Genomic DNA, 25337 nt, shown 5'->3' on the forward strand with positions numbered 1-25337 from the left:
GACCACACCACTGCTGCCCACCTGCCAATGCCCCCCCAACTCCCCCCCACGTAATCGCCGCCACCACCACTGTCTCTAGCAGGCCTCCACAGCCATGACCTGTAGAAAGGGACACTGGCTGCCCTTTGCAAAGATGGCAGCTGCGTCTTCATTTAGAGCAGGGAAACTGTGGCTGCTGTCTTTCCAAAGGGCAGCCTGGACTGTCTTAAGGCAGGCTAAGGGAATCCAGGCTGCCCTTTGCAAAGATAGCAGATGCAGCTTCCCTACCCTAAATTAAGCCCTTCATATTCATCAGGGTCATTTGAACCCATGAATATGAAGGGACAAAAATTTAATGAATCAGCGGTTTCTGATAAATATTGCAATTCATTTTTTAACTCGTCCCCATGTCTACTGGGAACCATTGGTATAGAAGGATGTCATTGCTTACTTTCATGTACGGCACACCTGGTTATCCAAAAAGAATGCCACATGCCACATTCCTGGAAATATTAGTCTTGATGTCTGATGCAAGATTATAACAGATAAAGTAAATGTGAACTGAAGGAGAATTCTTTTCTAACATCACCCCCATATTTTAACAAGACAGTGAGCAAAAATACCCATAGGATTCTTGTCATACTTCCAGTCTAGTCTGACATTTTATCTCTAGCTGCAACCTTCTATGAAAACTTAAGGACAGATGAGTGGAAGGAAAACAATAATAGAATTCCAGTTAAAAAAACACCAACATAATTAATAGAATAAACTAATGGCTAATGTCCTATCACACAGTCAAGCAAAAGTCATAGCATTTAATGATAGATTGCTGCAAGTTAAGCAAACCCCATAGGCATTCTTTATTGCACACACAGTCGCAGGACTCAGTACTAGTTTGGGGTAACTGCAGAGCAGGATTTTGGTCACTGTATTAAAATTGGCCTTAAATCTGATATTACTCACAATGGCTCCAAGGAATAAATTCATACATTACTGAAACTAATTTTTTTTCAGCAAAGAGGTAGCAAAAATGTATTTCCTCTCCTTCATCTACAAGTACAGCTGAAAATTATACAGACAGGAATGGAAACATTGTTCAATATGGCCTTATTATTTTTCAACCACAGTTCTGCTCACCTCTTGCTAAACTCCAATAGAGCAACTCACCAAATTATTTTCTAATCAATGTCTGGCAGTGCAGAAATTGATTTTTCCGGGGGTCCCTGTAAGGCCCTGGTCACATGAGGGAAATGCTCTCTAGTTATCCCTCAGTTAGTTTGTTGTTTTCTTTTCTGGTCACACTATGCACAGCCAAGAATGAGATATTTTCCCAGCCAGCAGTGTACAGTAACTGCAGAACATTTCCTTATCACCAGGACAGTTGTGTTATTTTGTACCTTTATTGTACAAATGGATTACTTACCGGGATTGCCTGTGTGCACAATCTGCCCTGCGTCTTTTCAGAATCAAAGCCAGGAAAGTGGCCACCGTTACTGAGGCTCGCATATTAATTTTAAAATTTTCTGTGCCTCATACATCAATATCTTTTTAAAAAATGTCTCTGAGTGGCTGCTGCTTTTACATTAGAGGGGAGTAAAAAAATTATTTCTATGGGAAGATAAATTGAATCATTGGTATGCTAATGTAACTGGGTCTGTGTGTGTGATCTCCAGTACAACTGAACGGATATCTTAAGTCCACTGTGTACAATGAATTTCTGCAGGAGCAGCCAGTGCAACAGAGGGACAGTCTCCTAAAGAAAAACCTCTTTCCGATCAACTTTCACTCCAATTTTCAGCCCTGCTGGGTATGGCTCCACCCCCTCATGTCTGAGTCTCCCCTGCAGCATGTGCAAGTCCATCCCCTAACACTGGGGCTCCATTGCGACCAGAACAAAAGGGGCTGGAAATGATTGCTGTGGGTGCATGGGGGAGAAGGAAAGCTGTGTGGAGTGGGTGGGGGTGAGTCATGTGCAGTTGCATGCCTTATTTATTTATTTATTTATTTATTTATTTATTTATTTATTTATTTATTTATTTATTTAACTTAAGCCCCACCCATCTAGTCATAGACTACTCTGGGCAGCTGACAGCATGTAAATAAAACAGTTTAAAAATAACAGTGATTTACAACAACAATATACAATCATTCAAGATGGAAAAGAAAGAGAAAAAATAAATCAAGTAGTGCCTGGAGGGAAGGGCTGCCTAAACAGCCAGGTTTTCAATTGACTTTTAAAAATACCCAGCGAGGTGGGCATACGGATCTCTGTAGGGAGGTTATTCCAAAGATGAGGAGCCACTGCCGAGAAGGCCCGGTTTCTTGTTTTTTTCCTGCCGGGCCTCCCTCGGTGTTAGGCTCCTCAGTCACATCTCCTCACTAGATCGAGTGATATGGGTAGATTTAGGTGGGAGGAGGTGTTCCGCCAGATATCAAGGGCCTAAACTGTTTAAGACTTTAAACACAATCATTAAAACTTTGAAATCGATGCAGAAATGAACGGGCAGCCAATGCAAAGCGGCCAGAGTGGGAGAGATATGATGATGTTTTCTCACCCCACTAAAAGGTTTGGCTGCCACGTTCTGCACCATCTGAAGCTTCCGCATCAATCTCAAAGGTAGCCCCACATAGAGTTCATTACAGTGGTCTAATCTCAAGATTACAAGTGCATGTACCAAAGTGGTGAGCGCCTCAACATCAAGATAGGGACGCAGCTGGGCATTCTGCCAAAGATGGAAATAGGTGGAGCAGGCCACAGACGCCACCTGAGTTTCCATGGTGAGCACCGGGTCCAGATGGATCCCCAAGCTGCAAACCTCAGTCTTTGCGGTGAGAGTCACCTCCCCCAAAATGGGAGGGAGTTTCCCAAACCACTGATGGTGGGGCCACCCACCCTCAGGACCTCCATCTTGTTTGGGTTCAGCCTCAGCCCATTTCCCTGCATCCATTCCAGTACAGTCTCCAAACAGTGCTGAAGGGACAGAACAGCATCCACTGTGGTTGGAGAAAAGGAGATGTAGAGCTGGGTGTCATGAGCATACTGATGGCACGATGCTCCACACCCCCTGATGACCCCACCCAGCGGCCTCATATAGACATTAAACAGCATTGAGGAGATAATCAAGCCCTGCGGAACCCCGCAATTGAGGATCCGCGGGGCCAATACCCTCTCCCCAAGCTACACTCTCTGAGGACAGTCCTCCAAGAATGATCGGAGCCAGGCAAGCACCAGGCCACCAATTCCCAACTCAGAGAGCCTCCTCAGGAGGCTATCGTGGTCGATGGTATCAAAAGCGGCTGAGATGTCAAGGAGGACCAACAGAGATGTTTTATTTATCATTTTAATAACTTGGGAACCTCTGAAGAGGGGAAATCATATATTCATGAGTTGATTTACATGAACCTATGAGAGGGCTGGAGAGGCGGAGGTAGCAGCTACATGAGGCTTGGCTGGAGAAGGAGGAGTGAGATAGGGCTGGTTAGGGAGATAGCTAGAGACGGTGGAGGTGAGACTGTAAGCAGAGAAAAACTATGTACTGAGGGAACTGATGACAAAATGCTTGTGTACACTGAACAGCTGAAAGACTTCTGTTGTTATTCATTCTGCTTCCCTTCAATAAATAAGTTCTGTTTTGTTCACATGACAAGTGTTCAGACATACGCCATTTATATTGTGGATTGAAGTAATCAACTGGTGGCAGCGAAGGGAGAATGCAATGTAAGCCTTTGTTTGAGAATAGTAAACAGGGCACGTGGGAATCACGACAGTCACTAACAGAAGTGATATGAAAAATCATCATATGACTTAGAGCATCCTTGCAGTGGTTTTGATGGGTCTCAATCAAGCTGTTGTGGTAGAAGTTACCACAATGATAGTTTTACAGCCTGTTTTTGTTTTGTTTTTTTGAAACACAATACATAATATTTTAATGGGCTGAAGTATTTTTTTTCCTTTTGTTCTTTCCTGAACTTGGGGTGAACCTACTTGTTTTGCTTAGAACAACTCCCACATTCATTCCCTGGTATCTCAAATGATAAAGATTTTCCAAACAGGATTGCTATGTTAATCTGTCACATCAAAAACAACAAAATGGTACCTTGATGACTAACCCATTTTATTGGGTGCCATACAGTATGTACTGGGTTTCCCTAAGGTTAAAAACTATTTCGCTCCACACATTCATCCAAGTGCTCTATCTGTCTTCTTGGTCCATCTACATATTTTTCTCCACACTGATCTTTTTTCTTGTTCACTTGCACAAGGGTAGAAACTGAGATCTCTGTTTCAATGTTTGGGAATATCAGTTTTCAGTTACTTCATCCAGTTATTACAAATAATAGTATTTTGAGCCTAGATTGTTTCCCTTTAAAAAAAAAACACTAATTATAATGCATAGCATTGTGCAATAAAACAAAAGAGAGATAGTGGAGAAGTAGAGAAGATCTAGTTCACCAGGAAAGAACCTCATTGTTGCACTTTATATGACAATTCAACAGAAGGGTCAACTAACTATCTGTTGTAAACTGCTACTAAACACTAATAATCAACAAACCCATTAGGGACTCTGGGAAAGCAAAATTTGGGATATAACCAGCCCTGGCATTTTAGTTGCAAAATTAGCAGTATCTGTGCAAATGTATACTGTTACTGTTTTGGAAATCATCCAGGCAAAACAAAGGGGGGGGGGAGGGGACTTTGCAAAAATATTTATAAGAGAACTACTTAGTTCATAGCCAGAGGAAAAGGCTCTCATAGTTGATGTTTATCTGACATGCTTTACAGAAGATCCCAGTGAATACCAATGATCTAGCACTATTTAAAGCTAATTATCTGTGGGTGCAGATGGGTCTCTACAGAAACCAATTTCAAGATATAACCAACCTGGTTATTTAAGGCAGGAAATCAATAGTATCTACACAAACATTTGTGTTTCCAGGTCTTAATGTATAAGAGGTCTTTCAGACAAACACAGCTCCCAAAATGATTGTAAGAAAAGCTTTAGTGAACAGCAGCCCACACCTTCAGTTGCATAATGAATCTGAGTAAGCTGAAAAAGTCCAACACAATGTCCAATTGTAACTTATTGGAGTTGCTTCCAGTCAGAGTAGTTAACACAGAGAGAAAAATGGATGGTTCTACTTGTTTCTGCATTTAGATTGTTTCAGCCTAGGCAATTTTTATCACAAATAGGCAATATATTTGAATTTCTTCAAAAAGGAACAGAAATGGATTTTTCATAATCTTCACTTCAGATGTAATAATTATTTACTATTCTTATTATGGAGAGACCCATGTTGTGCCTTCCTGGCATTTATGTGTTAAAGATGACATATACCCCTCAGCAACACTAATCAAACACTAATGTTTGTTGGTATACAGCAATTTGTAACATTCTACCCACTATAGTTTAATATCTAAAAGACCTCACCTGTTCCTTGTAACCAATTAGGCCTATAAAGTCTTGCCTCCTCTACCCCTCTTTACACCTTCCTTTGATGGTGCTGAGTCACAGACTGAGGCAGAGACTATGTGTGTTTGCCTAAGTTTGTGGGCATTACCTGAGCTGCCACTGCTTTCTTCATTTACTGTTTGGTATGTTTTTTTGTAATGTAGTTTTTAGCACTCTGTTGTTTTCATAGGATGCCCCATTTACCCTTGTCCTAAGAGAACTAGATAAAGATTTTATATATAAAATCTTTTATATATATTTTATATATATTGAAAAGCCTTTTTTCAACAATGTTTTGCACTAAAAACCCTCTATCCTGGCATAACACTAAAACCCTAATTCAATAATAGTGTGGATTCTCAAGAGTTAAATACCCAAAGCTATGAACCTGGATGGATGGAACCTATCCATTTTAGTTTCTTCCACATTCTGCTTTTTACATTAGTCTTAGAGCCTAATTTAAAACACCTGGGATTTCACCTGTGTTAAAAACTGCTGAGTTTCACATTCATGCAATGAATTCCAAAGTGTGTATTTATTTTCCTCTGAATCAGTTTATTTTCTTAGGGAGTGAGTTAAATTAAATGGCCAACAGAGGGCTATTTATTTTAGGATGCCATTTTTTATAATTGATTTAAGTCCATTGTGAACCTTACAGCCAGGTTTAAAAAGGAGCTCCTCTATGCATACTCGATGTAAGAACACTAGCTGAAAATATATAGTCTCCCAAGTTGGTACATTAACAGAAGAAGATACCCATTTCAATTACTATGTAGGAACACAGGAAACAACTCAAAAACCACATGACTCGAGTCAGCTAAAATTAAAACATATTTTTTGAGAAATATAGATAGGCCCTTAATTATCTAAATTAATCTCTGAATATGAAGAAGTTTGTGAATTCAGAAAAGTCTTATAAAAATGAACTTGGCTGAAATCTGTCCCCATCACCACTTATGAGTTTTAGAATGATTAATTGTTTGACCTACTAAATCAAACCCATCTTGACATTTGTCTCAGCATATTTGAATTGAAGGTACCAGGGATTAATCCTGTCATGAAGGGGTAGCATGCGCATTGGAAAAAAATATTCTGCACCCAATGTTTTAGCTAAAAATTCAGACAGCATCTGCATCCTGGACCATTTTTCTCCAGCACAGAATGTTATAGTGGTTGTGGCAATTCTTAGGCAGATCAGACCTGAGCCATGGGTCTTAGATTCTTCATAACTGTATGACTGGAATGCACACAAGATTAACTGTGCCCACTTTCAAAATAAAGTCTCCTGGTCCGGAATACAGCAACAAGGATACTAATTTATCCTACATTAAAAAAATAATATCACATTCTTTCTATCCTGAATATGAAAATAAGAAATGTATAAATTCTTAGCCAAAAATGACACATCCATAGTCAGAGACACCTGACCAGCTTGTCCCGTATAAGACTACCCATGGCTTCAAGAACTGTTGAAAAGTTATGTGTCTCAAAAGCGGCTATGGCATGGTTGTTTACAATGTGCAAACAGACTATCTCTATAGTTTGTACCTAGATTGTTGTGCTCCTTACTATGGGAGAACTGTTTTGATCTTTCTTGCATTGCTTTCCAATGCCTGACCTGCTGCTCTTTTTTTTTTTTTTTTTTAAAAATAAGAATTGATTTTACCTCGTGCACCTGCCTCTGTTTTTAAAACTGCTGCTTATTTCCCCCCAGTTCTGTTGGATTTTATTAAACTTAATTTGTTTGCTGTAAGTTGCCCCGAGCAGTGCAAATGCAGTGGAAAGAAGGTATAAAAAGAATTGTAACATACAAACAAATCATGCTTTTTTGGTTTAAGTGCAAATACCTTTTCAAATAAATCAGAGTGCATAATTTGGGATGAAATGAAATGGATGAGAACCTCAGCAAACCCCAGCCTCACAGCTAGCTCTGTGTCCATAACTCTTCAACCCAAGATAAGGAAAGGAACAAGAATCTATATTCTGAATTGCCGTTAATGCTTTAGGCTGCAGTCCTATACACAATTACTTGGGAGTACATCCTGTCAGGGCTTCTGAGGCCACTCTATAGTGCTGCAGATGCTCTCTGTAAGATCTTTCTGCTGATATCAATCCCTAGTTTACTGGGAGAGAAACTTGCTTCATATGACCTGGCTCATGCCCCATCTCATAAAACCCACGGCTCACAAAGGTGCACTTTCTTCTCGAACTGTCTTAGTAACAGTTAAAGATTTGTCTTGCCCAGATTTCTCTGCTAAACAGACATATTCTTTCCTCCTTGCATATAGAGCTAAATTTCTGGGAGTTTTGGATTGTATGTGTGTTTGCTTGTTTCTTTTTAATGAGAAGCTGAGCAAAATCTACTGGCCCTGGCTGAATTTGGGTCTGACTCTTTCTGTCACTGTTTAAGACTGAGCTGTGCACTTTGCCACTTCACTTTCCACCGGAGTCTTTTTGTCTGTTTCGGAAATGCCAAGTCTGCTAAGGACTCAAGTGCAGACTACTGTCAATGACTTCCTCCTGGCTTAGGGATACTGCACAGCAGAAAGAGACGAGGAAGTGTGCTTTTTCATGTCAGTGCAGCAATAACTAACAGGAGAAGATAGTACTAATCATTTCCCTTCCTAAATCCTCTCCCAGACAACCCTGACACACTGTTTATCTGTCCGTCCGTCCGTCCGTCCGTCCTTCATTCATTCATTCATTCATTCAGTCAGTCAGTCAGTCAGTCAGTCAGTCAGTCAGTCAGTCAGTCAGTCAGTCAGTCATTTAAAATAAGAACAATTTGCACCAAGGATAATTATCTGAATGACAGCCAGACAGGGAGTGTGAACTCAGAATCAAATAGGGCCAGTGTGGAAAGCATCCCTGAAAAGCAACATTTGAAGTTGTCTTCTGAATGTTAGCAGGGAGAGGGCCAGGTGTAGGAGCTGGGTCCACAACATCAGAGCCACCACACCATTGTTGCCTACACATCAAACTAAATATTACCCCTTTCAGACTCATTCACACATGCTTGTGTATCATATGTAAAATAAATTCTTCTGAATTACACTCATGGCCTATTATGTCCTTTATTCTGTTCTCACAGTGGCTAACCTAATGCCTACAGAAAACCAGCAAGCAGGACATGATAGCTTTCTCCCTCTTGCTTCATCAGCCACTGTTATTAAGAGGTATATTGCCTCTATAGCCACCGTGACAACTAGTCATTGATAGACCTGTCACCTGTGTCTTTGTCTGATTCCCCCTTTAAAAACTACCTCTTAGTCCCTTTTAAATCAATGGGAAAAGAATCCATCGCTTGCGTGTCTGCCTCCTTTGTGGCTGTAGCAAAAATGGCCATAAGCCTTGCAAGGCAGTGACAGAGATGGGAAGAGAAGCTGCATCACTCAAACGCTGAATACATGATGATATGTAGTGGAGTGTGTAGCATCCAACAACAAGAAAAAAATGAAGTGCTGTGGTCACTCTCTTTGTGTCGCAATCTATGATGGTTCACCCCTTGACATTGATCTCTTCAACGGATGAAGAAGTGATTGTGAATCAACCTTTAATCAGAAGTCAAGGTCTATTTCTATGTTCCATTTGGGAAGCTGCAGAATGACAAGACATCAATAGACACTGTCAAGAGATGGAGAACTTAGCAAAGGCATTGATATTTCTGCTACAAGAAGTCTGATTTAGCAACTGATGGTCTTTGCCTGAGACCCTCCCAGGATGGCTCTGGCAGTCAATCTATGAAAGGAATTGTGTGTGTGTGTGTGGGGGGGGCACTTCTGCTGCTAGAGACAGCAATAAAACTATCTTGGCAGCCTAGTCACCATTTTGCTTCCCCCACATTGCCCTTGAGTATGCCAGAGAAGCCAAGAGCAATGTTGCCAGGGAGCTAGGCTCCATTACAAGTCTAGACTCCTAGTAGTCTATGCTCCAACTACAAATGCTAAAGAAGATGAGACTGAAAGCTTTTATGCAAGCAACCAGAAGGAAATTGATCACACAACAAAACAAGACATGCTTATAATCGAGACTTCCGGCTTGACGTCGCGACGAGACAGCAGCAGGAGGACAGAGCTCTGTCCCCTGGGCTGAATTCTGACCCGTTTTGGGACACCGTAGGGTGTCGGAACCACCCTGGAGGGGTGGTGAACTGGGGGAGAAAACCTGTTGATCACGGGGGGTGGCGGCCACCCCGGTTTGATCCAGGAAACTCCCTAATCAGCCAATGGGCAGAAATAAGCAGCTTCAGTTAGCTTCCAAGTCGCTGGTAGCTGTCTGAGAGAAGCAAGGAACAGCACCTGGCATCTCTGTTTTTCCATCGGGTGAGAATTCTTTTGCAACTAATTGCCTACGTACCCCTACATATGGAAAAAAAAGAATTGCTATCTTATCTCAGTAACTTTCTAAAGCGGCAGAAAATCTGGTGGGAGGGATAGCTGAAGAAAGTAACTTTTTAAAACTATACTTTAAGAATATTTACAACCTGGCGTTATAAGCTTAAGAGACCTTCATGCAAATTAAGTGTGGACATTGTTTTGTCTATCTAAAGTGTTTGGAATGATTCCCAGAAGAGGTGGCCTTGGACATTCTGTTGTTGCTTAAGGCTGAAAAACTGTTTATCTCCTCGTGAGTTTCTCTTTGCATCTGGCCGGAATTAACCCTAAAGTGGACTTTTCAAAAACTGTTCCTTGGGTCGAATTTGGTTCAACTCTACATAGCCAAAGCGGAACTCCTGAAATGACTCTGGAAATTTGGAATATCTGTTTATAAGCATCTAGGCAGCAGAAACAGAATGGCACAACAAGGACAATTTTGGAATGAAGTAATATTTATGCTTCAACAAATATTAACGACCGTGACATCTCATTATGAAGAGGCAAAATTATCCAATCAACATCAGAAGGACTATAGTCCACAAGCAACTGAAAACAACAAGGAAGGAAATGGGAGTATCACAGATGATGCATGCCAAACCAAGCAGCAGCTTGAGAAAGTTAATCTAAGAGAAACATCAGTCTTGGACCAGAGGAGAGTACCAAGGGAAGACAAAGGGAAAAAAACAGCAAAATTAACCAAAAAAAGCCTGGAAGACTCATTGAAGATAGACCAAGTACAAAAAATGGACATAAATCAGATCTACAAAATGGTTTTAGAGGACATGAAAGATGACAGCATGTTTAGAGATGTAGCAGGGAATGAAAAAAGAGGAACCAGAGAGGGAATTACCTAGAAAGATGAAAAAAGGGAAAACAAGGAAGGGCCCCTTAATATTGGAAACATGTTTATATTTATCATTTGGATCTGTAAAAGGGTATATTCTATATATTAAAAGGAGAACTAAATTGAAATAAGGGAGCCTGAATCAGGGTAAAGATGTAATATGGTGACTTTTTATTTTAGGCAGACTAAACTAGATATAAAGCTGGGTCATGGGTCTGGAACCACTTTCAATAAGAATGTCATTAGAAGATCTTGAGAACTTTATATAATATGAGAGTAATGTTATGATAGTAGCTATACTATATACTAAAATCTGTATATGAATGGTTTGAAAGAGGTCGGAATTTGGGGGGATAATCGAGAAGACACTGAGATGTAAAAAACAAATAATTGTAAGCAAGTATGTAACACGATGTCTGATAAGCACAAACAATGTAGATAGATTGGAAAATTAATTTAAAAAATGTTAAAAAAAGAGACATGCTTATAATCATAGGTGGCCAGGATGCAACATTAGGAAACAAAACAGAACCAAATGTTGTTCTAGACTGATTTTTCTTCCATTAAATTTCACTCTTCCTTCATCTAATCCAGGCATCTGTGTACAGATTGAGCAGATAGGGAGAGAAAATATACTCTTGTCTCTCATTCATAGGGTCACCATAATTCAGAGGCAAACTGACAGCATGTAACAAGCATGTAAGAAACAATGTCCTTTACCTCATGTCATTTTGGAACGTTGTGATGATGGGAAGCAATCAACACAAAAGTGTCAGGAAGACTCAGGATGTGCTTCTGATATTGTCCTTTTATTTCAAGAGGAGTTAAAAATATCAGAATGGTTCTCAGAAAAATGTCTTCTGAAGGATTTTGGCTATTCGTTAGTGCTTAGCAATTTCCCTAGGCCTTTGAAATATTAAAATGTTGAAGGGCCATTATAGACGTATTTTGTCTGTTCTACGGGAGATGCTGACAATACAGCTTATTCTCCAAGCCCTGAGGGACAGAAATCTGTGGGGGTCAGGGTGGAATGAAACTAGTGCAGTGCTGTAATTTATCCTTCATCTCCCGTAAGGATTATTTTCCTTTAAATTATATTTTCTGACACATTTTCAGATACTTTCAGAATTCCTTTTGGTGATATTTCTGAGCTCACTATATTATTGTAAAGTGGCCAAGTATCTTACACTTGCCATTTTTCCTTTCTATTGCACATTTCTCCATTATTCTACAGCGTTCCTAGCTGTCCACATTTCCTCATCTAAATAAAAGACCCCAGGAAAGAAGTACCTTATAATATCTTTAACTGAAGTATGGGAAGCTTAGTATGGTGCTTTAGCTGAAGTGTGGAAAGTAGGGTAAGTGCCACAGAGAAGGCTGTCCAATAGAACATGTTAATTGTTCGTTTTAATTTAAAAAATATGGCAGGTGAAAATAATAAATTTTAATGGGGAAACATTTCATTATAAGAAGTTAATATAAAGAGATATAAAACAACAGAGATTTTGTATTGTACTGTATTAACCAGTATTAGCTACTATTCCCCAAGTGGGGAGAGGATTTTGCCCAAACCTTGAAGTTCCAAGTTGTAGGGCCTCCCAAATCTTGGGCCTCGCTCAGGCTGGGATGATCCGATATTGTGGCTTTAAACGTCAAAAGTTGAAAAGCCTAGACATTGACTACAGTTGCTTTGACTATATAAAAAACTGAGAGTATATAAATATAGGGAGATTGTATGATGTTTAGGAACATAGAATGACACAGGCTTTGTTTTTCATTGAGAGGGGGAGAAAATCTCTGCTAGGAGTGGGTAACAATTACATAATAAGATGAGACTTATTTAGAAATGCCTTATGCTCTGCTATCCTGTGCTTTTATAATATTTGAAAATATGTACCCACATAAATTTTAAGTAACTTTTAAAAGTGACTTATATGAAAAGCTCCTTTTTTAAGATTAAGAACATATTTTAGCATTACAACTTTTGGAGTAATAAGTTTAAATTCTAAACTGTAGTATAGAAGATACTAGTTCAGTAAATCATGCCATTTTTCTCTTTAAATTAAAATTCTGTCTATGTATATGAACTGGGACTTTGTGTAAGAAGACTGCAGATTTTGAAATATATACACATTATTTTATATAGTTTACACCAATATATGCCTGCAACATTGAGCTTTTTTATATTATAAAACCCCTGTGAAGACATTCAAATTCCCGCACAAACTCTGACAGAGGCAAGATATGCACGCACCCTCCTCACCCATTTCACAGTTAAGGTAAACACACCTATCAGATATCCTCCACAATGACTACTTCTTTGAAATTCTTTTTGAAAATATGTCTTTTTGCTTCAAATGGAATGAGAATGCTTGAACATCCTATGAGAGAGATTTTCAGCACAGCAATAAGATGAACTAAATAGCAGGAAGATACAAGGTAGCTTCCTGTACTTAATCACAAGTATAAGGCAGCTTTCTGGCTGAATTGCATGATACAAGCCACCTTCCTGTTGTTCCTGTGCTTAATCATGCAGCCCCGTAGTGTCAAATATGTAACTTTTAAATATTAAAAAGGAGCCAAGCTGCACTGAAACTTATAGAAAACATGAATCAGGATTAATTAAAGTGTCATTGTTGTGAATGGGCATTAATAACAATCTATTTTAGCTGCATCAGGCAAAAAAAAGGCAGAAAGAAAAATTAGCTGTGTAATAGTCTCGCAAAGAATGCCTTACATTGTAGCTCTAAATGCTATGTAGGTTTCCATGTTATCCTTGCTAAGGAAGCTAATGGAGGAGTCTTGTTTTGGTAAGCTTTTTATTACGATGGTTGTTCTCAGATGCTGCAGTTCTGCCTTCCATTCTATCTTCTGAAAGCATAAGGCCCTTACCTGTGCTTTTTGCCCAATGGGGAAATTTGCAATGGCAATGTGGGGTGTGGTGATTTTCTATCTCCTCTTTTAAGTGGAAAAAGGGAGGATACGTTTAACCATGGAATGCATTTCTTGGGTGGGAAATTTGGGTAGCACACCGACTGTTCTTGGGGGACAGAATTCTGAGTAATGCACAGGCAGCACCTGTGTCTTTAAGACAGAGGCTGAAAAGGCAGTTATTGCTACTTCATGGGATGGGGTGGGATTTTGTTGCAGATCTAGGTAAACATGTTTGGGAGAAGCTGTTGACAGTTTGCTTTATTTATCTTTCTTTTTAATATTGTCTTCTCTTAAGTTGTTCAGTAACAACAGATGTTATTTTCCCAGAGTTAATGCCAACAGGCCTGCTATTTATTAGGGCAAATGTGTATTTCCTCCTGTTACAATATATTGCATAGCAGGCCATTACTGATAGGAAAAAGCCAAAATGTAACACAGGCTTTGAGTGTACCAACATCTACTAACAGCATATATACAGAACAGTTATCCACGGTTCTATAATTTCAATAACACCATCCAACTGATCTGCATTTGAAAAAAGGAGGTAGTTCTAGGTAAGCAAAGAGACTGCTCTCTCTCTCTCTCTCTCTCTCTCTCTCTCTCTCTCAATTAAAAAAGGCACTCCTTGTGGTGGAAGTTAAGTCACCAAAAAAAAAAAGGGTTATAAATCCACATTTTTAGTGAAGACTAAATTTGAGGATTAATTTGTAGTCCAAATTATCATACCTAATAGACTCTGCATAGTTTTAAGAATAACACTTTGCTTTTAATCTAAAGAGAATTTTGCTCCTCTTTGAGGAGTTTTATTTAGATGGAAGTTTGATTGGAAAGTAGAATAAAAATAAATGATCGTGTTACGGGAGAGTCTTAATCTCAGCCACCCACCTCTGAGCTTTTCTTATCTTGTTCCTTTTATTTGTGGTATTCTAGTTAAGCTGTCACTACCAGCTATTCGCTCGCACAAAACTCCTGTTTTCCTGTCTTCCTTGGAGTATGCTAACTTACCTCAGAATTGGCTAGCATATATCTGTAGTGAAAAACAATATCATTAATAAGGAGTATAAAACCAACAGCAATAGCAACAAATGGTGAGGATGTAGGTTGGAATCTCAGCTGTACTCTCCTGTGTGTGTAAATCCTAGTGAATTCTGTAGAGCTACTTCTCAGCAAACCTCCCTTTCGGTTGGGTTCATGTTAAAAACAGGAACAATGTATAACATATTGAAGAAAAATATTTTGTTTTATTTCTTTGGCAGACTACTGGCACTATTTTTAATTGCAGGGACTGAAAATCAGTAGCTCCTAATTTGTGAGGTCTGTTGGTAACCTACAAGTACAATTTGCCCCTGAGTACTGGTTGTTAGGGAAAATAATGAGAGAAAGTTATTGTCATTATGTTCTGTTTCTGAACATCAGATTGGTTACTGTAGAAATAGGGTTGCTGGACTGGACAGGCTTTTGGTCTGATATTTGAAGGTTCTTCCTGTATTATTAGCTGAAATCCTGTTGCTTAGCATAGTAAGAGACAACTAGAGTAGGCTAATTAAATCAATGGAACTTTGGAGGAGTTGACTCAATAAATCACACCTGATTCAATAGGTCAGTGGTGTCCAACCTTGGCCCCCCAGAGGTTCTTGGACTTCAACTCCCAGAAATCCTGGCCAGCAGAGGTGGCGGTGAAGGCTTCTGGGAGCTGTAATTTAGGAACATCTGGAGGGACAAGGTTGGACACCACTGCAATAGGTATTTTCGACTTGGAACTTAATATGCTAAGTAACAGGATTTCAGCCAATACAATTTTGTTGAGACCAATAACATATGTTGAAAATATTTCCTCTACTTATGTGTTCCTCCCATATTTTGTTATTCTACACTTTATCAGAATTCCTAACCATCATCTATGTGTGTGTGTGTGGGGGGGGGCTTAAAGTCAACAATATTTGGTGACCCAAATTTGGGATACCATCGTGAAAAGGATATCTATACCATTGTGATAAGAATGGACCTGTGTTTCTGCCTGCACATTTTTTTTTCTTTTGAATGGTTATCCAAAGACCCTGAGATAATTAGGTGGAGCTAATTATAAGAGGTTAATTAATTTCAGCAATTATTATTTATATGAAGCTGTAGTATTTTCCTGGCAAATTTTGTGTGATGAGGCAAAGGGAAGTACTCGACCTTTTGCCACTGAAAGTTAATTGCACACTGTTTTCAATTCTAAAATGACCCATTATAAAAATGGAATTACTACTTTACAAATTGTTCAGTAAAAAAACAACAGAACTTTAAGAAAAGTATGATGCTTGAACTGCTGTATTAGGCCAATCTGTTATTATGAAACAAACTGTAGTAAGGACAGGGACAGGAATAAATGTGTAATCAAAATCTTCACAGATCTACAGTCAGGTTGCTAAAACTAACATTTTGGTATAGTACTTGCATATAAACTTTAAACTGCATTTCCAGACTGGGCATTTTTGGACCTTACAACCAGAAGAAGCCTTCTTGAGTCAGACCCATGGGCCATCTAATTCATATACAGAATAAAGGCATTTAATGCAGAACTGTCTAAAGGCCTTCCTCTTCCTACATGCATGTAATGAAAACACTGACCTCTACATCAATAAAGCTTCCTCATTAACTTCAGTTTCAAGGAAATCTCCACAAGGTTTTGGATGACACAAATTTGCTAACTAAAAATAAATATTGCATTTTTACCGTATATTAAGAATACAGCCCCAGTTCCCAGCTTGAGTTGTAAACATGCTAGGGCAACTGTAGAACACCTCAAGTATTCACCATGAACATGCCCTTAAACACTGCAAACAGGATTCCAGCCACCATTTGCTATCTGAGGATGGCTTTAATGGAAAGACAAGCTATATGTGTATATAATGTGAGCTTGAAAAAAATAACTTATTTGGACTATGTTACGCTTCTGGCGCAGAGTAAATGAAGACACTTTACCAGTTCTTCTTTGACGGTTATATTTACATATATGTACACTTATATACAGGCAGGTCTCTACAGCACATCTAGAGGTCTTCACACAGTCCGACAGCATGCGTGGCAGAAAATCACATCAGAAGAAGAGAACATTTCACAGACACAGTCCATATTTATACATAAACTTGTCTCTGTCCAGTCCAATCGGGTTCCAGGTGACCTCATCTCTGTACCTGGGCTCTTTCTGGTTTCACCTCATTGCATCAGCTTAGGATGATTCAGCTTTTCTCTCAGCTGCACATAATGGCAGCTCGTAATTGAAACATATATGGGTTCAGGCCTATAAAATTCTATACCCTGACACCCCTCCTAATTTTTTATGCCTGAACACAGCATAATCCCAACACATTTACACATTATTTTTTAACTTTTATTTTTAACACACACTTGTTACCTGTAACCTCTGTGTGTTCTGTATGCACCTTTGCATCTGTGTACACCTTACATTTCTTCATGTGTTCCATTTTCTCATCCATGGTCCCTAACCATTTTCTTTTTTCAAAAGCAGGAAGTTCTAAAACTTCTTTGTAATTTTTGGGTTCTATATAAACATGACACACTCTCACACCACCCATTCCAAACCTCTTGGGTGGTATACCCTTGTTTGTCCTTTGGGACCTTCTGGGACCTTGTGTTTCTGTCTGTGCCTCTGTCTCACTAACCTCGCTAGTGTGTGTTTCTTCATGTTCTTCGTGTTCTTCAATAACTTCTCCATCTTCATCTTCTCCATCTTCATCAGCAGAGGACCTCGTGTCTTGCTCATGTGTTTCTTTCTGTCTAAACTGACCTCTTCTTTTTTCACTCAGTGGAATGTATAATTGTGAATTTGCGTGTACTTTGTCCCAGTTCTCCCCCTCATTGAAACTGGCAGACCTAGAAATTACAACGCTTCTATCACCATCTAGAAATCTATACACCTTTGAGCTAGGCTCATAACCCAGGAATCTCATTTTCTTTGTTTTTGCTTGACCTTTTCTCCTGAGTTGCTTAGGCACATGTACCCAAGCGGTACATCCAAACAGTCTTAAATACTTCAAACAAGGTTTCTTACCAAACAGTAAATAATATGGGGTTTGATCTATCGAAGATGACCAAATTCTGTTAATTAAAAAATTCGCAGTTTTCAAAGCTTCTGCCCAAAGTGCATGATGCAACCCTGCATCAGCCAGCAGTGCATCTTTCATGTTCTGGAGCACCCCATTCCTTCGCTCCGCCACTCCATTCTGAAATGGACTATAAGGGCTTGTTTTTCTATGTCTGATTCCTGTGGATTCTAACCACCTCTGGAATTGTGTATTTGTAAACTCTGTACCTCGGTCAGTCTGCAATTGCGCCACCTGGTGGCCAAAGCGCCACTCAATAGATCTAAGACAATTCTTAAATGTTTGAAAAACTTCTGTTTTGGATTTCAGTGTGAAACAAAACGAAAATCGTGTATAATCATCCACAATTACCAATGCAAATTTCGCTTTTCCTAATGAAGGTGGAAATGGCCCTATTAGATCAGCATGTACCAATTCAAATGGTCTATTTGTCTCTCTGGTACTCTGTCTCTCTTTTGGGGCAACATGTGTTTTGCTTTGCTTACAAATTTGACAGTCCAGGTAATTCTTACAGTCTCTTATGTTCACATCTCTAGCCATATTTTCCATTTTTTTGCACTGTCTTAAAGTTTACATGACCCAGTCTTCTATGTAGTAAGTGTATACAATTGTCATGTTGGGGTTCATTTCTGTGTATCATGTGTGTGTCTCTGTGTATTTGGCCTTTTAATATGTATAAATTGCCCTCTTGCTTCGCTCTGGCCACTACTTTGTTATTTTTCTTAATTATACATTCTCCTTTTTCAAACATTACACAAAACCCCTGTTTATCGAGTGCTGACACACTTAGAATATTATAATCAATTGTGGGTGTAAGTAACACGTTACTTATCTCCAACTTCAGACTGGGAACAAACACTCTCCCTTCTCCTGTTACGTCTGCTTTTTGTCCATTTGCCAGCGTCACGTTCTTCAGCTCCGTCTTTCCTAGAAAACAAAACATCTCTACATTGTTAGTCAAATGATTTACGGCCCCCGAGTCAATTAGCCATTCAGCTGCGTGGGTGTCCTTGAAGTTATCTCTTGTTTTTCTGCTGACAAGAGAGACCGATCTCTTGCTGCTGCTCTCTGCAGAGTGTTTGTAAACTGCTGCTTCGGAATCCTTTCTGTTTGGGAACATCTCTCCTCTCAAACAATCTTTTTGCAAATGATTTCTGGACCCACACTGGTAACAGGCTTTGATCATCATGGCATGCCCACGCTGCTCTCTGTTTGTCTCTGGCTTTCGTCTTCGGGACACGCTGCCATCTGGACTCCATCTCCGTCTCTCCCGGTCAGCTCCCACGTGGCTTTCTTCTGCAGCTTGGAATCTCTCTTTCCAGTGTTTCTCCTCCTGCAAGATTCTGCTTGTTACATATTCAAGAGTTAGTTGTGTATCGGAAAGGCTTTCTAAGCTTGTAATAAGCATGTTAAATTCTGAACTTAAACTGCTCAAAATCAGGTAAACCTTCTGCTCCTCAGGGAAAACAATGTTCATTAACTGCAGTTCATTGAACAGTCCCTTCATGGTTTGTAAGTGCTTTGAGGCACTTTCCCCAGACCTCATTTGGCATTTATAAAGCCTCCTGGTTAGGGAAATCTTTGTGCCTGCTGTTTCTCTCAGATAGATGCCTCTCAGTCTGTCCCAGACTGCCTTGGCTGTGTTCAGTCCTTGTATATGTACTAATTCTTCATCTTCTAGGGACAAAATAATAGTACTCAGAGCTCTCTCATGCTCTTCCTCTTGCTCTTCTGTTAACTGGGCTGGAGGACGGCTCACATAAGACCACAGGCTCTGTCTTCGTAATAACATTTCTGCTTTGACTGCCCATGTCCTATAATTTTTACCATTCAGTCTATTTATGGCCAAGCCTCCTACGCCTCCCGTGCTGTATGCCATCCTGCCTTCTCTTGCAGTTCTCTGTTTCCTTTCCCCTCCTGGGCTAACAGACAAACTGTCTTCTCCCAAATCTTCTACTTCACTGCCACTGTCACTTTTGCTCTCTTCCTTCATTTATTTACTTCACCCACGTTTACTCACCACCGTCTTGCGCAGTGCACGTTTCTGGGCCCATAACCTCTGTTACGCTTCTGGCGCAGAGTAAATGAAGACACTTTACCAGTTCTTCTTTGACAGTTATATTTACATATATGTACACTTATATACAGGCAGGTCTCTACAGCACATCTAGAGGTCTTCACACAGTCCGACAGCATGCGTGGCAGAAAATCACATCAGAAGAAGAGAACATTTCACAGACACAGTCCATATTTATACATAATCTTGTCTCTGTCCAGTCCAATCGGGTTCCAGGTGACCTCATCTCTGCACCTGGGCTCTTTCTGGTTTCACCTCATTGCATCAGCTTAGGATGATTCAGCTTTTCTCTCATCTGCACATAATGGTAGCTCGTTAATGAAACATATATGGGTTCAGGTCTATAAAATTCTATACCCTGACAGACTACTACCCTCATTACCGGCATGGTTAGTGGTGTGTAAGTTCCCTTCACATGACAAAAAAAGATGGTGAAGAGATCCTGAATGCTGGTCTCCCCATGCAGGTTCATGAGTTCATAGGCACTAATTCCCATTAAATGGCAAATGTACTGTGAAGGAGGGTCCATTCTTATGATTGTACCCTGCTGAGTACAATTTGTATACTTTCTAGGAACTGTCTTGTGCAAAGAGGAAATATGCATGTGTAGCATATTTAGAAGTTAGCTGTATGGATATTGCTAAGCAACAGAAAGCTTGAGTTTGCAGCACTTCAGTGCCATGGAAGCTCCCCTTCATTCAGGACCTCTCCTGAGCAATAAATTAAATGTACAAAACCATGGTTGCTAAAGTGTGGGGAAACATTTTGGAAGGGGAAGGATTAGCTATTCAGTCATTTTTAAAACCACATGAGGGAATCAAAATGAAGCACAGTTGCATTTGATATCCTTGCTGCAAAGCTGTTCGTCCACTGGCTGTTCCTGCCACAATGGCTGACCTGCTTTTGTTCAACTTGAGGTCATGCCTTACCAGCTGCCCTTCTTTCTACTCCTAAATTTATCACCAAGACATTAATTTCATGTATTCGCGAAGGCTTTCACGGCCGGGATCTAATGGTTGTTGTGGGTTTTTCGGGTTCTTTGGCCATGTTCTGAAGGTTGTTCTTCCTAATGTTTCAACCAGTCTCTGTGGCCGGCATCTTCAGAAGACAGGAGTCATAACTCTGTCTGTGCTCTTGTTTGGTGCAGGTTGTTTGGATAGTTGAGTATTTATAGCTTTTGTCCTTTTCAGGAAATGGGTGATTGTGGTGATCAATGTGCTTTTTGTTGCGCGTGTATTGTTGTGATAAGAGGGAGAGATGATCTGTCACTGTGATTGATGGGTGTCATTAGCTGGTCTTTTGTGTGCAGTGATCACTGGTCCTTGTAGCTGGGTGGAGTTCTTTGACCTTTTGGAAGCTATATTTTTTCAGTGCTGGGAGCCAGGCCTTGTTTAGTTTTAGACCTTCTTCTTTTTTGTTGAAGTTCTGTTGATGTTTATAGATTTCAATGGCTTCCCTGTGCAGTCTAACATAATACTTCAGTGTTTTGAAATAGAATTTCATGTCCAGCTTGTTACAGAGCATGTTCAGCTTCTGCCTATTTTTCCTGTTGTTTTAGTCTGCAGTGTCTCTCATGTTCTTTGATTCTGGTGTGGATGCTGCATTTTGTGGTCCCAATATATACCTGGCCACAACTGCAAGGTATCTGGTATGCTCCTGCAGGGCTGAGGGGGTCCCTTTTGTCCTTTGCTGACCATAACATTTGTTGTATTTTTGTGATGGGCTTGAATACTTTTTGTATGTTGTGTTTTTTCAAAAGTTTTCCCATGTGGTCTGTGACCCCTTTGATGTATGGCAGAAATACTTTATTTGTGGGTGGCTGTTTTTCCTCTTCAGTTTAATGTTGTTTTCTTGGTTTGATGGTTCTTGTGATTTCATTTTTGGAGTAGCCATTTGCCTGTAGGGCCCAATTCAGATGGTTGAGTTCGTTGCTGAGAAATTGAGCTTCACAGTTCCGATTTGCACGGTCTACCAGTGTTTTGATTATGCTATAAATGTGCTGAGGTGGCTCTTCCATGTAGCAAACTTCTACATGGAACATTTTGAAAAACAAGCCCTGGCTTTGGCACCCTTCACACCCAGAATTTTATGACACACTCTTTTGTAAGACAAGGAGCATTAGCAGCCAATAAATTACTATTTTTTAATGCCATAACATTCAGAAGTTAATCAGAATAGCTTCCCCGCTTGTAAACATTAGACAGAAATCTGGCACTGCTGCAATCTTTTCAATGCTGAAAACTCAGTCCTGTTAAATGGGGACCAGCATGCAGTGCAAAACTATTCATTGTGAGAAAAAGTAAAGTTCCCAAAACAGACATTATCTGCTTCAGAAATTACAGTACAATATAAGTGACATAAAATTTGTAGTGCAGCAGTTACAGTGTCATACGTAGACATGGGAGTCAAATAATTACTTAGCCACAAAGCTCTTTGAGTGATCCCTTTTTTTCCCTTCTTCCTCAGACTATAGCTGCTTTTGTGATATTTTTCTGTTACCTGTTCATGATAAATCAGTGAAATCTTTCACTTTTTCTCCTACTAATATCTCAGAATGAGTTACTGAGACTATAAGTGCCAGTTAATGAGATAAAAGATGTGAGCTAAACTGGGGAAATTGAAGCTATTCTGTTCGGTGATTCTCTGCAATTTTGCTGCACAGCTGCTGCACAGCTAGAGGAATTTAACCACAATTCAAAACTTTGCAATAACTAGCTAATATAATTAGGAAACTAATTATATTAAACAATCCAAATGTTGCCCTTGCTTAGCTTGTTAATACTTTGGTTAGTAGCTTGGTAGACCAAGACCCATCAAATTGTCATCAGACTGTCTTATGGTGACACCATGTCAGTCTTCTATCAGGAGGAAGATTTTCCTCTAGTATACTCTTTTTTTGAAATTTGCCCAAATAGTCATATTTTAGAAGGCTTTATTCTCTGAACATAGAGGAATATTGTATATATGTATTTAGAAGCATGTGTTCTGAGCAAAGTAAAATTAAAAATATTAATGACAAGCAATTGCTGAGGGAAAGTAAGTCCAAGACAGTAGACAGCAGTAATTCAATTCTCTCTCTCTCTCTCTCTCTCTCTCTCTCTCTCTGTGTGTGTGTGTGTGTGTGTGTGTGTGTGTGTGTTTGTGTGTGTGTGTGCGCGTGCACATGCGTGAACCTCTAGGAGTTCTTGAGAAAGGAAAATCCAATAGTATCATATGTGACATATTGAGAAAGGTAGAATTTCTATTTAATTAAATGGAATTGGCAATTGTTAATATAATCCTATACATGTTTTCTAAGAGGTTGTATTCAATGAGTTCATTTGGGTATATTCCCTGATAAATAGATATAAGACTGCAGCCTAAATTCTCTCACTGGCTATCAAACAAAACATGGTTTTACTGGCTGGTCCAGTTTAACAGAAAAAGAAGACCAATATTGGATGTATGTAGTCCACCGCAGTATTTATATAATGGCTGCTTTGATGTCTGTGGGAAGCCCATGAGCAAGTAATGCGTGCAATAGTAGAGCATGCTCACACTCATAGTTCTCAGCCAGTGACAAAGAAACATAACTTGTCAGCGACTCTAGCTGTTGGAGATCTATAAGTTCTCTGTAGGACATGTGGCACATTATGTTTCTTATACAAAACTCCATTTTTTAAAAATGTTGCTATGTGTTTAAAATTACATGTATCTTTCTGATACAAGGAACAGTTCACTCATGGAAGGATAGTGCTGAATCCCTGAGGCATATTACACTCCATCAGAGTAGTTCTGCATACAAAGATCACAGAGAGCACCCATTTAAACCAGTGGGGCTGTGTAATCAAGCACACAAGTGCTTCAGATATTAAATTGCTGGTACTCTGGAATACTGTGTGTGAGAAAAGATGCGACAGATTTATACTCTGTGGGATGAAGTCACAAGTGGGAAACATGAGAAAATCTAGAAGAATGTTTTCAGATTTCAGGGGGCCTCACCAGCCCTAGGAACAAGCAAAAATGCTGAACAACCCAAAGTGAATGTTGCCAGAGGCCAATGTTTCCATTTTTGTACGTTTAGGGTTTGGAGGGTCCCTGCAGCCTGCTTCTCTATGTAACCACCAGTTTGAGAGATTTCCAAGCACACCAACAAAATTAACATCTATTCGAGACAGGTTTTGATGGGTGGGGGGGGGCATCCAGGTTCCTAATGTGCTACATTTTGTCACTGGGAGTTGCTTTGATCACCCCAGGATTGAATTCTAACTGCAGTGAATGGCTTGTTTTCTTCTATGAAAGTACCAAACCTTGCTTGCTTTGAGGAGCCATGCATGAAAGAAAAAGGAAGCAAATGCTTGCTAATGTTTCTCACATTCACACTTGTGCTTCAAATTATTGCCTAATGTCCCTCTCTCATTCTTTAAGGGCAGAGTCCCTGCTAGCAATAATTTTCTTTGTTGAGCTGTTCAGTATGCTGAATTATTTGTCATTGGAGGATAATGTAAAGAGGATAAAGGGAAAGGTGGGGGGGCGAAGGGGTGAGAGTGTTTTCAAGCACCTCAAGGACTTATTTTCCTGAGAGCAATAAGATCAACCAAATTTCGGATGAAAAAGGAAGACTGCAGTGAGCAAGCAATGCTCATATCCCATGAGAATAGAAAGTAATTACAAAGCAGTTAAAACATATAATGCATAATGGATGATCTCAAAGACAATAGCAATGTGCTGTCAGAACAGTATTCCTTGCCTATATCAGGAAGCCATTGTAAAACATTATCAGACAGTTTGAGGGTGAATTCATTGAATTGTTAAGTATAATATTATTGTGTGTGGACGTTCAGGTTAGTCACTTTACTGATCCCAAGTGGATTTACTTAAGGACACCCACACAGTAGACTGGAAAGCGAAGGTTATGCTTAAATATATAAAAATGTTAATGGACTTTTCTTGAAAAGTGTATACTTTGGGACCATCAAATATGACAAATCTATATAAAAATAAACTATCTGTCAGCCTGTACAATAACACAATGTAAATCATAGACACCTCCCTTACGTGCCAGCTTGTAGCTTCAAAATACAGAGGATAAACTAGAGTAAGGAAAATATGTTGCCTTTACTGTATTGTGCCTTTTAACCATTCAAACCCTTACCTGTTTCTATCCCAAAGAGAAAGAATTTGAGAATGCCAGTAAATTGTGAAGCAATATTCTCCTTCATTTTTACCAGTCAAATTTAGTAAGTAGGTATGTCCCCAGCATAGTTAGGAGAACACTGTACCTGCTTGCCACATTGTTATAAACGGTTGGGATTCTTTCAGAAAAGAGGCAGCTACTCTAATTTAAAACTGAGATCTTTTCTGTGCCTCAGTCAAATCATTTGTCCAGATGAGGATTGCAGCCAAGAAATCAGAAGCTTGAAGCTTGGAATGGCAACTATTGAAGGAACTAGGAAAAGATCCTCAAGAATAAGGATGTGTCACTGAAGACCAAGATTGTCCATACAATGGCATTTTCAATTACTGTATAGCAATGTGAAAGGTGGACAATGAAAAATAACTAATAGACAAAAAGATGGTTCATAATGT

The 25337-nt window shown here is 39.6% G+C and overlaps 1 long non-coding RNA gene across 1 annotated transcript in view; it reads left to right on the top strand.

The window, feature by feature from the left end:
• Positions 1 to 906: 906 nt before the first annotated feature.
• The window catches only part of LOC144588462 (uncharacterized), a 67423-nt gene continuing 42992 nt past the window's right edge, over positions 907 to 25337 (top strand). The window contains exon 1 of the long non-coding RNA XR_013544038.1: positions 907 to 14137. This is a non-coding gene — a long non-coding RNA (uncharacterized LOC144588462). The remainder of the gene's footprint in view (positions 14138 to 25337) is intronic.

Source organism: Pogona vitticeps, chromosome 3 (genome assembly GCF_051106095.1).
Source record: "Pogona vitticeps strain Pit_001003342236 chromosome 3, PviZW2.1, whole genome shotgun sequence".
NCBI classification, from domain to species: domain Eukaryota; kingdom Metazoa; phylum Chordata; class Lepidosauria; order Squamata; family Agamidae; genus Pogona; species Pogona vitticeps.